Source organism: Plutella xylostella, chromosome 21 (assembly GCF_932276165.1).
Source record: "Plutella xylostella chromosome 21, ilPluXylo3.1, whole genome shotgun sequence".
Classification (NCBI taxonomy): Eukaryota; Metazoa; Arthropoda; class Insecta; order Lepidoptera; family Plutellidae; genus Plutella; species Plutella xylostella.
In genome coordinates, this window is record NC_064001.1 from 4,699,185 (window position 1) to 4,716,979 (window position 17,795).

General features: G+C 36.9%; 1 long non-coding RNA gene across 1 annotated transcript; it reads right to left on the reverse strand.

The window, feature by feature from the left end:
- Positions 1 to 8,578: 8,578 nt before the first annotated feature.
- On the reverse strand, positions 8,579 to 9,533 carry LOC125490176. Its single transcript, XR_007267529.1, has 2 exons — positions 8,987 to 9,533; positions 8,579 to 8,890 (listed from the first exon to the last, which is right to left on the reverse strand). It is a non-coding gene; the product is annotated as an uncharacterized LOC125490176 (long non-coding RNA).
- Between the last annotated feature and the right edge of the window lie 8,262 nt (positions 9,534 to 17,795).

The window sequence follows — 17,795 nt, forward strand, 5'->3', positions numbered from 1 at the left end:
GCAATCGGCCCCTATCACAAGCTGGGCATTCTGGTCCTCACAATACTCCACCAGTGGAGCGAGGGCCGTCGACGGATCTGTGTGCTCCCCGGGCAGGTAGGCCGAGCTAACAATGAGCTTCATGCCCTCACAGCCGGGTAGCATTACGTGTGCCGCTACTAGGTCATCAGTGCAGAATCCTGGAATCGGCAAAAATTTCATATTCTTTTTAAAGACTATGCAAGCTCTGGGTCTATTGCCACAAGTATTGTATAAAACGTTACCTGCAGCGGTCAGTCCCAGTACCGTGTTTCCATGGATCCACGGTTCTTGTAACAAAGCCATGTCCAGTCCATCCTCTTGGAGGACCTTGCACGCGACGGCACTGGATGCCTTCGCGTGTTGGAGGTTGGCTTGTAAGATTTTCAACATGGTGGTAGGAAGGGAGGGGATAGGATTTAGGATTTGGAGATTAAGGAGGGTAAGTTGAAGGAATTAGGTTTAGGGACTTGGTGGGTTAAGGTGGGTTGTTGAGGGGATTACGGGAGGCCTTCTTGCTGGAGTGCTCCTTTGCCAGAGAGGGCAGCTGAGTGGGCCGCCTCACTCCAGCTGCAGCTCCAGCAGCTCTCCCACGTGGCGCCGGTGCCTTGCGGGCCCCCGGGCGCGCGGGCTTGCCGCCCCGCGGTGCAGCACCCCCGACCGGCGGCGCGCGTGACGGCCCCGGCCGGTGAGTACTTATACCACTCGGCCCCGCAACTGGCTCTACCGCCGCGCTCGACCCCCCTCGGCTCTCTGCTTCCACCGGCCCATCAGGCCTAGCTTGGCAGTGAGCCGCCGGGAGAGTGGTTTGCGCGGTGGGTTGCTCCACGGCGGCTGCTCCCTTCGGGACTCTGGCCCTGAAAACAGCCCCAGCCATTCCACAGTTGGGACGGAAATTCACGGCCTTAAGTACTTCGTAGGAGTCTTTCGAGAGAGAGAAGGTCAAATGTTGACCATTCTTCTCGAGCCTCCTACCAAGCACTCGCCATGTGCTGCAGTCGAGACCGGCGTTCTGCTTTCGCAGCAGATCGAGGAGGACCTTCGGTTCCGCAAAGGACTTGAAGAAGGCCGTCGCTATCACGGGCCTGGGTAGGGCTTGCCCTTCAACTGTCTTCAGGGCTGCCCCCACCCAGGGCCGAAGTCTGCTGCTACAACCGCAGAGCCAATCCCGACTGGCCTGGTTGAGACACGTGACGATAATGAGACCGTCTGCGTAGGACACTCCCCCGAAGACGGGCGCTGTCCCTGGCGCAAAATCGGTCACATAGAGCTCTCTCTCGATGGCAGCGTTAAAGAGCGCTACGTCCTCAATATTGAGGGCCCTTCGCTCATCGCGCACTCCCACCTTGAGAGAGCTGGCGGCGGCACTATAGGTGGGGCGGTCCTCCGGGGTCCCATCACACCTAGGTTGCTTCCGCGGTGGATTTGGCGGCGTTTGCTCCTCCGACCTAGTCCTTTTACTGGCCTGGGTGGGAGTAGCTTCAACCTCCAACTCACTCTCAGTCTCCGCAAGCGGCCTTAGGCAGAGGGCTTTAGCCTCTTCGATGCTTTTGCCCTTTGCCAGCCACATGCGGAGCCTTCTCCTGGCGGCACCTGAGCGAGCCGGTCTTCGGGTAGACACCTGCTCTCTCTGGTTGTCACCAGCCCCTTCAGGGGCGATTTGGTCAGCGGGATTTTCCGGTACCCCAGTGACCAAAGGAGGGACGTTTGGGTCGTCCCCTGCAGTAGCTAACTTAGCTACGTCTAAAATTAAATCTTCCATAGACATGAAGATCCCACGAGTAGCTAGGGAAATAAAGGTCCACCCATACAGAGCCCCGCATGCACAGGTAAGGCGGGAGACGACTGCACCCGGGTTCCGCCTGGTGCCCGGTGCCCTCCGTTTGCGACTAAGCTCCCCCTTAGCCACGCATCCTTCGGCACGGTAGGATCACACCTTGGATTGGGGATTTTTGGAGTCAAGGTTTACTCCTCCAGGATAGCAAGGGATGAAGGAATATGATAGAGTAGGATTAGGAGGGGGCGGAAGGTTAATGCCACTTATACCGGTCAGATATAAGTGACATCTTCCCTTGTCCGGGGTGCGCTGTGCCAGAGTTGTGACCAACAGTGGCACAGCGAACAACTGGCTATCCGCAACCTGCCAACCCGCCCGGTCGCATGGGAAGAGTGCGACAGTCCCGTAGAAGATACAATGCAGCAGTCCTTTAAGGAGCTGCCGCAGGGCACAACCACAGGACTCCGGGTCAATCAGAGTAACGGGCAACAGCTAGTCTCGTAGTATTCCTTTTATAATAAAATCCACTTGTTCACTGATTATAATATTTATTTCAACAATTCCACTCGAAATACACCACAAGACTGAGCCCGTTGCAAACGGTCTCGTCGCTTATATAGTAATTTTACATTCCAATCCAGTGTTACCAACGGTCTAATACAAAACGTACCTATTTAATTTTATTAAGTATTAGTATTATAAATATACAATTTCCTTTAAATTTGCGTTTGTTTTAAATGGGTAATTTAATAATTTATATAAAATATAGAAAACCTTACACTCGACCATCCTGACGACGTGTATGTCCCCATACACGCGCCAGGTGGCAACCTTACACTTGGCCTATAATTACATGCAGTTCATCAAATATTATACAATGAAGAGAAAAAAAAATACATAAGTATTATTAAAATAACAATTCGTATAAGAATACAGTAAGGAGATCTATAAAGATTGACAAAAAAATCCAAAATAAATACAGCGTTCATAAATATCACACACATATACGAATTATTTATAGTATGGACGAACCAATCAGTCTTCGTCTAATAATAACTTAATGATCATAAATCAATAATCAGACATATATGCAACTTTTTGTAATATGGACGAACCAGTCAGTCTTCGTCTATTAATAATTTTTCTGTTTAAAGTCTATCGGTCTAATCAAACACCGATAGAAATCATGCTACATAATATTTATAATTTTAGTGAACCAATCAATCTTCACTAGAATCAAATACATACTGTACTTTATCAATAAGAACATATCTCTTTTTTTAACTCATAATAAATATAAATATTCGACACACGAACCAATCAATCTTCGTTGTCGTTCACTTCATAGTTTATTATTTCTACCAGAACGAGAGCCAGCAAGTCCTCGCGTCTTGACTTACAATAATAACAAGTCTGCAGTAAATAATTACGATTAATGAAATGCTTATTACACAGGCATGTTTAGGAGCTCTGCTCACGATCGTCATCGCTTGATTTATAGGCATCGGATTCATCGTTATCTAATTGTAATGCAGCTATGTGTACCCACGGTACCATACGATCTGCTGCTACGGTGGATATTCGTTTAATGGTTCTACCATTAAATCCAGGAATTGATGAAATTCTATATCTATCCTGTCCTAGAACTTTAATAACGCGGTATGGTCCAACATAAGATGGAAGAAGTTTTTTACTTTTCCCGTCATTATTCAGCGATACATTAGTAATTTTAACTAAATCACCTACATTATACGTCCGAGCAGGCCGTTTATTTCGGTCGTATCGCTCTTTTTGCTTCTCCTGCTCCGTATCAATTCTATCCTTAACCTGAGACCTAATATCGGATACGTCAACATCGTCACGAACTTCTTCTAATATCTCGTTTAAACAAGGATTGATCTCGCTATTCATACAAGTGCCAAACATAACTTCAGTTGGCCTCCTACCAGTGGTTTTTTGAACACTATTATTCAAACCCCACTGTACCCTACCAATTTGATTATCCCAGTCCCGCTCATCATGTCTTAAGTTCTGCGCTTTTAATGAATTGAGAATTGTCCTATTATACCTCTCTACCTGACCGTTGGATTTAGGACTCGCAACAGCATTCAATATGTGTTTTATTCCTTTATGGTAGCAATACTTCCTGAAAGCATTTGAAGTGTAACAACTACCACGGTCGCTAATCAAACGGTCCGGCACTCTAAACGTATAAAATATATCATCAAGAATGCGAATCACGTTTTGAGTGTTTGTGTTTCGAACGGGTTTAATAAAGATGAACTTGGTGAATGCATCAACGATTACTAGCAAATACGAATTGCCTCTTTTTGATTTTACAAAGGGGCCGAGGTGGTCTATATGTAGAGTATGAAACGGGATCTCTACTTTATCTATAGGGTGTAATAAACCTTCATTGCCTGTAGCAGACTTCTTGGCGTAAGCACAATCAAGACATGCAGTCACGTATTTTTTTACAAAACGATTTAATTTAGGAAACCAATAACTTTTCTTAATCCTCTCTAAAGTTTTTTCTAATCCAAGATGACCTATGTCATCGTGATTCATCCTACATATTTGCCACCTCGCTCCCTTTGGAACCACAAAACGCAGATTTTCCCGGTCACCACCTACACATCGAAACAACCTATTATCGCGTAAAATGTAATTGTCTCTCATATATTGAAGCCCTTTTGGATCTAATTCACTGTCTAACATTTGTCTTATCTTGTCTAACTCAGAGTCACCTAACTGCAAGGTAAGAAGCCAATCTTCATCGCTTATTACCATGACCTGTGTAGTTTCTGCGCTACTGACGACGTCATCAAGTTCAGGATTACGCGATAGCGCATCCACGTGGGACATTTTCGTACCTGGCCTGTATTCGATCGAGCAATCGTACTCTTGTAGCAAAAGCCACCATCGTGCAATCCTGGGAATCAAGTCCCTTTTCATGAACGTGGATCGAAGAGCACTGCAGTCTGAAACTATTTTAAATTCCTTACCTAACAAATATACCCGAAACTTTTCCAATGCACGAATAACAGCCAAAGTTTCGAGTTCATACGAATGGTAGTACCGTTCTTCGGGTGATGTTCGCCTACTACAATAAGCTACCGGCCGGAAACTGCCATCGATCTTTGACCGCTGCATCAGTATACCACCCACTCCTTCCTTACTCGCATCGGTGTGCAATTCGGTATCCGCTTCGCGATCATATATTGATAATATCGGTCTCTCTATCAATTTGGATTTCAATACCTGAAACGAATTTTCCTGTTTGTCACTCCATTCCCATACTCGACCCTTTTTCAAAAGATCTGTCAATGGAGAAGCAATTTGAGCGAAATTCAAAATAAATTTCCGAAAATAACTGGCGAGCCCTAGAAACTGGCGGACAGCGTGCAGGTTTTCTGGTCTTGGAAAATTCATTACTGATTGAATTTTCTTTTCACCTGGTCGAACTCCTAACGCACTAATTTCATACCCTAAATAGTCAACATTAGAGCGCAAAAAGTCACACTTTGACAAGTTTAGAGTTAGCTTTGCCTTTTCTAATAACTGCAAAACCTCTTCAAATCTTGCTAGACATTCGTCAGAATTTTTGCCAAAAACGAGGATATCGTCCATGTAAGCAGTAGCTTTAGTAAAACGGGTAGATCCTAAGACTCTATTAATTAAGCGCTAAAAAACAGCTGGTGCATTTGCTAAGCCGAATGGCATGCGATTAAATTCGTATAAGCCATCCGGAGTAACAAATGCTGTCAGGTGTTTGCTCTGTTCTGATATTGGTACTTGGTAATACCCAGATGTCAAGTCTAAAGATATAAAACAAGCCTGACCAGACAATCTAGCAATTTCATCGTCTATGATCGGCATCGGATATCTTTCTTTAACTGTGATCGAATTGAGCATCCTGTAATCGATGCACATTCTGAAATTGCCATCTTTCTTACGCACAAGTATAACTGGGCTTGCGTATTCAGACACAGATTCCCGAACTATCCCTGCTTCCATCATTTCACCTATCATCGACTGTACCTTGTCCCGTTCATGATGAGATAATCTGTAAGGACGGTAAACAACGGGGCGCTGACTATTTATTTCGATAGTCATTTGTGTCAAATCTGTACACCCCAAGTCCTTAAGATTGTCCGCGAAACAGTGTTTGTATTTGTGTAAGATAGTCATCAATCTTTCTTTGTCTTCCTTTGTCGTAGAACTACCTACTCGAACCTCATCCTCCCCAATAATCCTATCACAAGTGGATACCGGTTCTGTTTCGGCAACTCCTGGTGCTTGTATCATTATACGCTGAACAAACTCTACCTTTTCTCCTCTGCCTATTACAAAATTTTGAGACATTTTGTACGGATGTGAGCTTGGGCATACAGAAACGTCCAGACAACCACCACGGACATGATATACACCTCCTGATATAACACATTCCTTCGTTGGACTCCCAATCACCTTGTTGCTCAACAAAATACATCCATCATACACGGGATCTACACGTGCCCTAATCGACGCAGGCCCAAATAGCTCAACATCAACATCTACCCTCACCTCGTGGAGCTCATGATCGTTTGTGTCAAAATCACACGTAGGTATCTCACAGTCAATTTTTCGGAATTGTAAAGATTTCGAATCTTTGATAACAATTATATGAGGTTGTTCGGTATAGGATTGGCCAATCAAAATTGGTTTATCTAATAAATTGTCATCGACAACTCTGCAAACAACTCTTGCCTCGACTCCGTCCACTGCCAGGTCTAACGAAACTGCACCTAACGACTGAACTATGCCATTCCCAAAACCTTTCATACTTGACGGTGTAATGTTCCATCGATGCCGAAACATTAACTATTTCGCAAATAATGAATTTAAACTACGACTGGATGTTCCGAGGGATTTGTTGCGCTTTGGAAGGGTTTTCCCGTGGGATTTTTGGAAAAGTTGTCTATTAAATCATTCAGGGTGTCGGCTAACTTCGTGCCAAGCTTCGTTGTACCGATTTCGGATCACAGAATAATCAAGATAATTATTCTGAGTGTAGGTGAGCCTTAATATTGATATCGGCGAGTTGAGGGTAGAGGATAATATCCACGTAAGCGAGCAGCGCGTGGGCACTTTTCACTTTTTTGTGAGCAGCCGTGGTGAGCAGACGGTCAGATGGAGGGAGTGGTCGATGCCGTGAGGGCGTGAGGACCAGGCGCGTGGAGCCGAGGCGGAACACCGAGTGCGAAGCTAAGTGACCTTTCTATTTACTTTTTATTTGTCTCCCGTATGTGATTGATGGGTTGTACACTTTATTTCTTGATGGACGCTAACCCACGGCTGCAATTTCCATCACACTGGTATAGGGATTAGATAGGTACACTAAAGGTCTTCTACCTCGCTCATTCAGTATTTAGCTAGCTAGAGAAAAACCTACACATTACACATTCCCTTATTTTAGCTTTGGTTCAACTTATTTTAGTTTAGAATAGGGACTTCTGGATAGATACAAATAGGCAGAAGCGGGCTGGTGATGATGATGATGATGATTATCAAATAACTAAAACCTGACAATAGATCTCACTTCAAAAATAATAAATTCTTATCAAATAAAAAATATACACCTACCTTCAAATTTGTTCTATGGTTCTTTGTTCAAATTATTGATTTTTCATTAGGTAAATAAATACTTCTATAGAATCTATGCTATAGTAATTATTCAAAGAATAAAGTAGATACATACTTAAATAAACTTTTCAAAGATGATTTATTGTAGTATCTATATGGCAGAGAAGATTATTTGACTTTGAGTTTAAAAACAAGTAACAGCGCAGGGAAAGAATTGATTGACGGAGAAATTTACTCTAATAAGTGTCAAGATATCACAAATAAGGGTCCTAGATACTTAAACTAAATCATTTCTGGTCCTATATTGCTCAATAAATACAAATGGCTTGAAGGTAGATCAGATTCCTGTCCAATTTGCATATTTTCAGAAAGTTATGTAAATTCTTACCCATAGAAGTGTTTGTTTCCTTGTTAAATCAATAAATTCTAATGTAAATAAAGATAGCACGGATATAGTAGGAATAAAGTTAGCTAGGATATATTTATTACAACTATTTATAATATATTTGAATAAGTTTATATAATATTCACTATTTCATAACAATTATCCTATATTCCAATAAGATCAAAGAATATTCACTATTTCATATTATATATTTAATCTTTTAAAATAATACCTAAATCACTTCCCACTTGGCTACAAAATTAGAGTCATATTATTATATTTTCAAATACTTATCTATTATGAAATTCATGATTTAATAAAGTTACTATACTGTAAATTATTGAACTATTCTAGTTTCAGTTAATTTATGATTATAAATATGATTGTCCCTTTAGCTTTGACAACATGTATTCATGTTGATTTATTTACATGAAATAAATATAAAACATGTAAATATATAAGGTTAGGAGCAAGGGAAGTGATTAATAAGTTGGTCGGAGGAATGTCCAAGTCAATGGTTGTGTTCCACGAGGGCTCCGATTGAATATTTGCTATTATTTATCTATTTTAGAGTCTTATATATTGATTCAATCGGGTGTAGTGATCAAGGCCTACAAAGCGTATGGAGGGGCTTCCCTTATTAACCAGCTCCAAAAAACATTATTATCTATATTATTTTCTTTATGTACTTACCTATAAATATGTATTTATCGTACAAATAAAAGTTATACATTAAAGTTGTAGTATTTAGGTCAATAATTATAGGCAGGTAGGAAGTATGTAATCAGTTCTAGGTCATAGTTTTATTTAATTCACTATCTTTCGTTTATTGGGTTACAACACACAACGTAGGGGTTCCCTAGATGTTTCATGGCCAATCTAAAGCAGTATTTGTTTCACTCTTATTTCACTCAAAGTATTTTAGTTCTGTAGTTTCAAATATCTTTTTAGTAAATCCATTAGGTAGGAGTTAAGTAGGCAGGAGGTAGGGCGAAACGTTACAATTTGGTGCCGTGACCAGGATGTTAGATTTTGCTTCATCTCTTCTTGTTAGGTGTCAGGCAGCAAGTTTTCTGTTCTTTTATCTGAAATTTTACAAGTAAATTTTAGTAGGATAGTATTTATTTTCAAATAAATCACAATATTGAACACTCTTTTGCATAGTAGGATAGGTAACTTACGTTTGTCTTGGAAAAACATTAAGTTTTGTTGTTTGTCTTTGCGATTAGTAAGTAAATATTTACTCAATATGGCAGTTTTCACATAAAGGCATTTCTTTTAATGTTATGGCTAGAAGAAAGTTTCAAAAGTTTGTTTTTGTTTTTAGTCGGAAAAACTTTATGCAGTATTGCACCACAAACAATAAAAGACAAAAGGTTATTTTTTTTAACAGAGTAACTTTTATTGCGTCACAGACAAGTATAATATTTGGCAGTGTGCTGTGTGCATTATTTTACATTACATGAAAATCACTGCAAGTTATAATTTTTCACTTTACTCGTACTAATACTCTCAATATGTTTACGTTATAATAAGTCTCTTGCGTTTTGTTCATAATGATTTGTTACATACTAGGGGTAGGAAAGTGATTATATCCTTGATATAATCACAATTTGTTGCCGTGGAGTGATCGAACTTATAAACGAAAGAATTATTTATCATGAAATAGGAAGCGCAAGAGGCTAGGTTTTGTATTGGAACGGAATGTAATAGGGAAGCATTTGTGAAGATAGATAGGTAGGGAGTTGATAAAGTTAGGATGAGGAAATGGAAATAATCCATTTATTAAAATGTACTTAATAAGTAGGGGTTGTAGTAATGTTATGTAGCTCATTAAAAAATTACAAAAGATTAGGGGTTGTATGTGGCTATGCTCCTCATGGAGAGGAAATAATAATCATCATCAGCAGGGGTTTGTATATGTATTTAAGATATGCTCCTCGTGGAGTAAGGGGAAATAATCATTATCATCATCAGGGGTTGTGTGTGTATAAGACTATGCTTCTCGTGGAGTTAAGAGGATATAATCATCTTATTCAGAACATTTTCTATAATTTTTAATAGGTAGGTACCTACTTACCTTTAAAGAGATTAACATCAAACATAGTTGTATAAAGACTGATTTATCTGTAGGTAGGTCATATTAGTGTTGCTCTGAATCACTATGAACGATCTCTCTGATTATGTAGCTGATTAGGGAATTATTAGTGAATAGGGGTTGTAGGTAAAATAATGATATGGTCTTATTTTAGGTAAAAGCAGTAAATTTATTAAAATAAAAAATTATAAAAAAAAACAAATGTAACGAAAAGACGGCGCATTTTAGTCCTTATGAACAACCTGAAATTATTAGAATAGATATAGACATTCTGGCTCAGGTAGATGAGGGGTGGGGATTTTGGTCTGGAGGTGCGGTCGGCTGCATTGGTGGGTCGAGCAGTTTGCATGGCGGGGCTTGTATGATTGGTGCTGGATTGGACTGGCCTGGTTGGGGGGGGATCGGTAGTTATAGCAACTAGTCTATAATTATTAATTATCCTTTTGGCTGGGTTGGTTCGGTTTGGTATTGATTGTATGAGTTTTGTTGTGCGGGTTCTTTGGTTTGTTGATGTGGTTGATTGTGCTTCTGGATCGGATCTTTGCTTGTCATCGACTAGGTAGATATATTATACAACATTGATCATAGGAGTTGGGATAGAACTGTAACACCATTTATGCTAACATCTTAACTTAGAGTAACCGGAAAAGCCCAAATGTCTAATTATCAAATTCCAGAGAGCCAATTAGTAGCAGATGTTATCGGACATTTCCCTAACAAATACAAGTATGAGTTACAGTTAAGTAATAAAGAAAAGAAAATATAACAATAATATCAATATAATATAATATAACAATAAATGTCACGGTGGATCTTGTATTCTTATATCAAGCGAGCATAAATATTTAGAAATAAAGGAAGCATATAAACATAACATTCCGAATATATTTGAATGCTGTGCAGTCAACCTGACTGAACATAATATAAATGTAGTTTGCCTGTATAGGCCACCCAAATATGACTCAAATACTATTGACATTTTTTTTAATGCACTTGACAATCTTTTGACATTACTTTCTAATAAGACTGCGAACAAGACAATTATTTGTGGTGACTTTAATATTGATCGCCTTATAAAAACAAGAATGAGTACACACTTCGAACATATTTTATCATGTCATAATTTAAAATTGATCATTAATGAACCAACCCGATTGAGCAGCGGCACGTGTCTAGACAACTTTGCCCACAACACACGAGGCTCTAAGGCTGAGGTAATAGAACTTGCATTGTCCGACCATACTGCCCAACTATTTAAATGCCCTGTAAAAAAATATTGTACATTGAAACATTGGTTTATAGAGAGAAGGCAGTATACTGCTGAAAACCTTGATAAATTTAAATATTATATATCTCAATTAAGTTTTGAAGAGGCCTATAACTTGAATGATCCAAACGCAGCGTTTGAATCTTTTCACACAAGTTTTAAATTATTTTATGAACTTTGTTTTCCTCTGACAAAAGTAAAAATAGCAGCAACTACACGTCCTAAATGGATATCAAAGGGCATAAAACAGTGCTCTAAAAGAAAGCGTGATATGCTATGGAAATATAGAAGGTATAAAAATGAGGAAGATAAAATAGCATTTAAGGCATACGCCAAAAGGTTAAAATCCATAATAAAACAAACTCAACGATCACAAAATGAATATAATATTATAATGTCCCAGAATAAGTGTAAAGAAACTTGGAAAATTATAAATAACTGTAAATCACAGTATCCTAAAGAAGAGATACATCAAATTAGAGAACAAAATGAAATTATTCAAAATCCTCAGGATATTGCGGAAGCATTCAATAACTTTTTTATTGACCAGGTTCAGCTTATTGGTGAACAAAAGGAGAAAAGAGATAGTAATAGCTGCAGTTTCCCGCAACAAGAAAAATCTGTTTTCCTAGGCCTTACATCACCTGAGGACATATATAGAATCACAATGTCTCTAAAAAATACCAAAAGTACTGGCTACGATAATATATGTACGAAAGTCCTGAAATACGTAGCACATATAATAAGCCCGATTTTAAGCCACATAGTAAATTTATGTATCATAAATGGTATTTTTCCCGATATCTTGAAAGTTTCAATTATAAAACCTTTATTTAAAAAAGAGGATCGAGAAAACATGGCATACTATCGACCAGTAGCTCTCATCCCTATATTCTCAAAAATATTGGAAAAGGTGATTTACAATAATATATATAATTATTTTGAGCAGAAATCGCTGTTTACAGAATCACAAGCTGGCTTTCGAAAGAACAAAAATGTTAACTTAACAATATATAAGTTTTTGTTGCAAGTCACTGAAAGTCTGGATAAAAGGAAACTAGTTACTGCCCTATACATGGACTTGACAAAGGCATTTGACCTAGTAGATCATGCTATTTTAGTTAAAAAGCTTTACTCATACGGTGTAAGAGGTAACGTACTCGACCTACTAGAATCATACCTACAAAACAGAAAACAAATTACAGTAATATCAAAAACAAATCCTCAAAATAAAGTAGTTACACAATATCAATCTCAACATAGAACTGTAAAATATGGTGTCCCACAGGGAAGCGTATTAGGACCACTGCTTTTTTTTTTTGATATATATTAACGATTTTCCCACAGCTGTAAGTTGTCCAATGTACCTATTTGCTGACGATAGTACCGCTGTTTTTACAGGCACAGACAATAACTTGATAATCAATGACATAAATACAAATTTGAATAATTTAATAGACTGGCTGACATTAAATAATTTAATTTTGAATATTGATAAGACGAAAATTATGACATTTACGAACAATTATAAAAATAGCAATTTTAATCAAGTAAACATAGCTTGGGATGGTAAGGCGATAACTTCTACTGATAGTGCTAAATTTCTAGGAGTACAAATTGACTCTAACCTGAATTGGAAGGAACAGATTGAAATAGTCTGTACTAAATTGTACAAATTTTCATACGCACTACATATGCTTTCCAAAGTAGTCAGTCAGAAAACGGTTTTAACAGCATATCATGCCTATGTCGTTTCTACCCTTCGCTACGGTATAATTTTTTGGGGAAACTCTACAGACAGAGATAGAGCGTTTAGAGCCCAAAAAAGATGTGTTCGTGCTATGTGTAGACTGAAACAAACAGATAGCTGTAAACCATATTTCAGAAAACTCTCAATTTTAACGCTGACTTCCTTATACATATTTGAGGTTTCAATATTTGTCAAATCAAACATGTGTCTCTTTAGTTCTTTCAGAAGTGAACGACTTCAGAATAGAAATAAAATATGTGCTAGACCAAGAAAAACGGCACTACTTGACAAAAGTATATTCGGAATGGCAACAAAAATATTTAACCATCTTCCTAAAATACTAAGGGAAACCGATGACATCAAAGAATTTAAAAATAAATTAAAAAACATATTAGTAACAAAACCGTATTACAATATTAATGAATTTTTTGATGATTTGATTATTGAATAAGTTTATATAGAATTGTTGATATTTTAATGTTTGCTGCATGACATTGTATACATTATCTAGGTACCTTTATTTATTTATTTTCTTTGAATTTTAACTGACATTGATTTTTATTTTAATTTTTATAATAGAATTGTGTAATTAAATTAATTATTATCTGCATGCAAATATGAAAATTTGTACACCCTTAAGGGTAGAATATAGCTGACCTCTATTGTAACGAACATCATTGTAATTACCTATATTCAAGCAAATAAATATCTTTATCTTTATCTTATCTTTATCATTTGAAAAAAAATAGAGATGAAAGTGTAGCGGTCCGACATAACAATAAATTTAGAAAACAATTAATGTGTAGCAAGTTACTGTTGTTGATTAAGTGTTAGACCAGGTGAAGTAGGCTAGGACCTCATTTAGTATCAATATATTGTTTATAAGTTAAGAACTATGTGGGTAGTTTAGTTGTTCCTATTTTGAGCAGGGTTGCAATTCACTTCTTCATCTGAGTCAGGATGTTTACTTCATAGTATATAATCTCAGAGTTTGGTTGTCAAATAAGGAACATCATCATCATCATCAGCATTCAAAAAGTATGTCATATCCTGAAAAGAAGAATAGAATTTAATTAGAAAAGCTAAGTATTGTGATGATTTACATAATTTATAAAAATTCAGGAAATGACTATTTAGTTCAATATAACTTAAGTAGACTAATAGGATAATACATTTAGGGAATGGTTTTATGAATGGTAATCAATATTGGATCTACAGGGGTATGATTTTCATAGCAATCTAACAAAATCTAAGTACAGGGTAGTATAATTAAAATTGGATTACAACATATGTAGAAAAGAAATAGGTACTTACTTCTTGTTGAATAGTAACTTTGGTATATAAGTAGTGAGGCATTCTGAATGTTTTGTCACAGTGGATGGTTTGATCAGTATAAATAAGGATAGATAAATAAGGATAGATAAATAATAGATAAATAAGGATAAGGCAAGGAAGAAGAAGGATGGTTTGATCAGTGGTTTATCATGGGTTTTAGTTCAACAAAGAGTGTAGTTGGGTTTGCATTGTAATGTTTGGTCCTGAAATAAAACAAATAATGATATAGGTATAATTCAAATAAAATTATGTAAATATAGGAGTTGGAGACCAAATGATTAGGATAGGTACTTATTTAAAAGGTGAGGGGTTGACAATAAGTTAAAATATGTTGGTTAGTCTTGTCAGTATCAATTAAAAACTGTATGGGAGATATTTAATTGAGTTAGATTTTTATAACAATAGGTCTATTATAAACACAAGATCCGTAAAACAGAGCTATTGTATGTATAAATAACTAACAATTCAGAGGTTGTTTATTTTGAATCACGATAATTTGGGCATGAGGACTTAGTTTAGTAGCATGCATACAGGGTATTTGAAAGAATAATGACACTTACCTGTAAGATTCACTCATTATTTTAGAGTTTCGTAAGTTTAATCGGGTAAACATTAGATTTCTTCGTGCGATCGATGTTGTTGAACACAACGACGCATGCCTTTGTTTTGATTAGTGCGGAAAAAAAAACAGCCAAACAGGTTAAGGTTATGTCAGGTTGACATTGACAGTTTACTTTTAATAAATTTGACAGTTAGACAGGTAAGGCACATTTACACAAACAGCCTAGAATAAGGATAATGGAGACCGTGTTTTTCAAATAGGGGTTGTGAAGGAGAGTTGTAATATCTCAGAAATATTTTTAGTTACCTAGTAACATTATTTTCGACTTAGGTAGTTACTGAGGGTAGAAAATGGTTGAAGTAGAAGTAGTAGTTAGACATATTTGATAAAATAAATAGTGTATTAGTGTAATAGGTTGTAGAAAAAAAACTAGATGGCGGTATTTTGATGTTTTGGTATCGATGGAATATTGGGGTGGATTTGTCTGTTACATGAGAGTAGGAACTTTCAATTTTGGTAAAATTGATCTTATATAAAAAAAAAATTACAGAGAAAACAAAAGGGTAGGGTATTTACATAGCCATTTCCCGGGGATTATGTCGTGATTATAATGTTTCGAAAAATTGAAAGGGCACAGAATGTGGAAGGAAGAAAACTACTTTAAACGTCATTTTAAAGTCTGAATGATAAGAATGTTAAAGGTACCTGGCCAGGTCTTACATAGTTGATTAAAGAATGATGAAGAATGAAGTTTTACTTATTTAATATTGAGTGCGATTTATAATCATGACAAATACAACTGGGAAATGAAGGGTTTATTGATACTTCGTTCAGACACACACACACACATTTATAAGGGAAACTTTGGTATATTGTTTCTGTAAAACTTGATTGAGTAGTTACCTATTATATAGGTACTTATTTAGCTAAAAAAGAAATTTATTCCAAAAGTTACCTTTATTTCACAAATATTTTCCAAATGATCAACTAATGTAGATACAAGAATTATTGCTACTTATGTAATAAGTATTTTAATAAAAATTTAAAAATAATAATACTGAGTAAAATCTTAAAAGAAAAAAAGATTTTTATAAATAAATAGTTAACTTTTTTTTAAAACTACTAACTTAATAATATGTGGGGACATCTCACACTCGACCATCCGACCCTAAATTAGGCAGAGCCTGCAATATGGGTATCGGACCGTTAGTTAGTAGTGTGCAAATTGGTTCAAGTAATTTACACACCATACACTCTTAGTCTTGCTTTTGTAGTAAATTGGCGAAGAAAGGCAGGTCTACACGGGCACAAACGTGTACAACTGCTTTAGTCGATTTATTATTTAAGTTAGCTATGCACGCATTAACACATGAGACGTCTATACAGGCTATAGATGTTTTTACAAAGTACCTTTTACAGACTCCACACGACACACTACACTTTACACAAAAAAAAGACAATTACTTTGAAACAATTTGCTTTAGAAAAATACCTACATAACAAAAGTTGATCATGACGGAAAACAAATACACTTTACACTAAAAACACATTCTGATCGAAGTGTAAATAAACTAGATGTATTTTCTTTTAAATTGAGGTAGGTAAATGATAGAAAATAAAATTAATAATTAGATACATTATATTTTATTGATTTAATCAGTGGGGAGGAAGAAGGCCTTGATGTTTATTAGAGTGTCGTGAATCAGAGAAAGAGGATGAGAGTTGTGGTGAATTGAATATCTAGGAATCTAAGTATTGGAAAAATAATACGTAGTTACAAACATATAGTTAAGTGAAAGTGGCTTTAGTAAAATATCATGGCTGTTCTCCTGCACTGAAGGAAAGATTCCGATTTCACCTTAATCACACAACACTATACAAAAGAGAATATTTATGAAGATTTTGGTGTTAGGTTAGGACAGCATAGTCAAATTATACTGTTGTATGTACAGTATCTTCATAATATTCTATACTCAACATGTACTTACTTAACTACTTAAAGAAAAAAAAAATATTTTCAACACAAATTTTGTCATTTTGCTGAATTGGAGAGGGACTGAAAAGTTGTGAATCAGTTGTAAACATGAATGCAATAATGGTTCACAATAATAATTCTCTTTCTAGTTTTGGTAAAATGATAAGTAATAATTCTACACTCTACATCAAGCTCGGAGATTGGTGGACATTGTTCCTGGGGATTGTTAGAATGAGACTTGAACTTTATTAATTTCTATTGATGATGCATCGTCGAAAACATAGGGCGTGGGAGAGTTCGTGCTCTAAGAGGGCGTGCTAAAGATGCCATAAAATTCTTAAAAATAAATTTAAGGTTCTGTGGTTTCTCATTTAGTATTGGATCCTTCTGATCGACAGGGTATCCCCTTGTTCCCGGTTTATTGGAGCATGAATAATCTACTAAGTATTCGATCAATAGTTATGTAAATAATAAATAATAATAGGGATGGTCGATGATTTTTGATAATTTCTGGGGATCTTGTTGGCTAATCATCTGAGTCATTTTACACTCACACACACAGACATATTGAGGTGATGATCGGAATTTCCTTTTACAAATTTTTCATCGTTTAAATTCTATGAATTTGATATTTGCGAAAATAAAGGGTGGTGTATATTATTGTGTATATTTTTTCCATATCTCAATTATATAATATACTTGCGATACTACAAAAATATAAGGGGTTGAATGTAATGTTCCATCGATGCCGAAACATTAACTATTTCGCAAATAATGAATTTAAACTACGACTGGATGTTCCGAGGGATTTGTTGCGCTTTGGAAGGGTTTTCCCGTGGGATTTTTGGAAAAGTTGTCTATTAAATCATTCAGGGTGTCGGCTAACTTCGTGCCAAGCTTCGTTGTACCGATTTCGGATCACAGAATAATCAAGATAATTATTCTGAGTGTAGGTGAGCCTTAATATTGATATCGGCGAGTTGAGGGTAGAGGATAATATCCA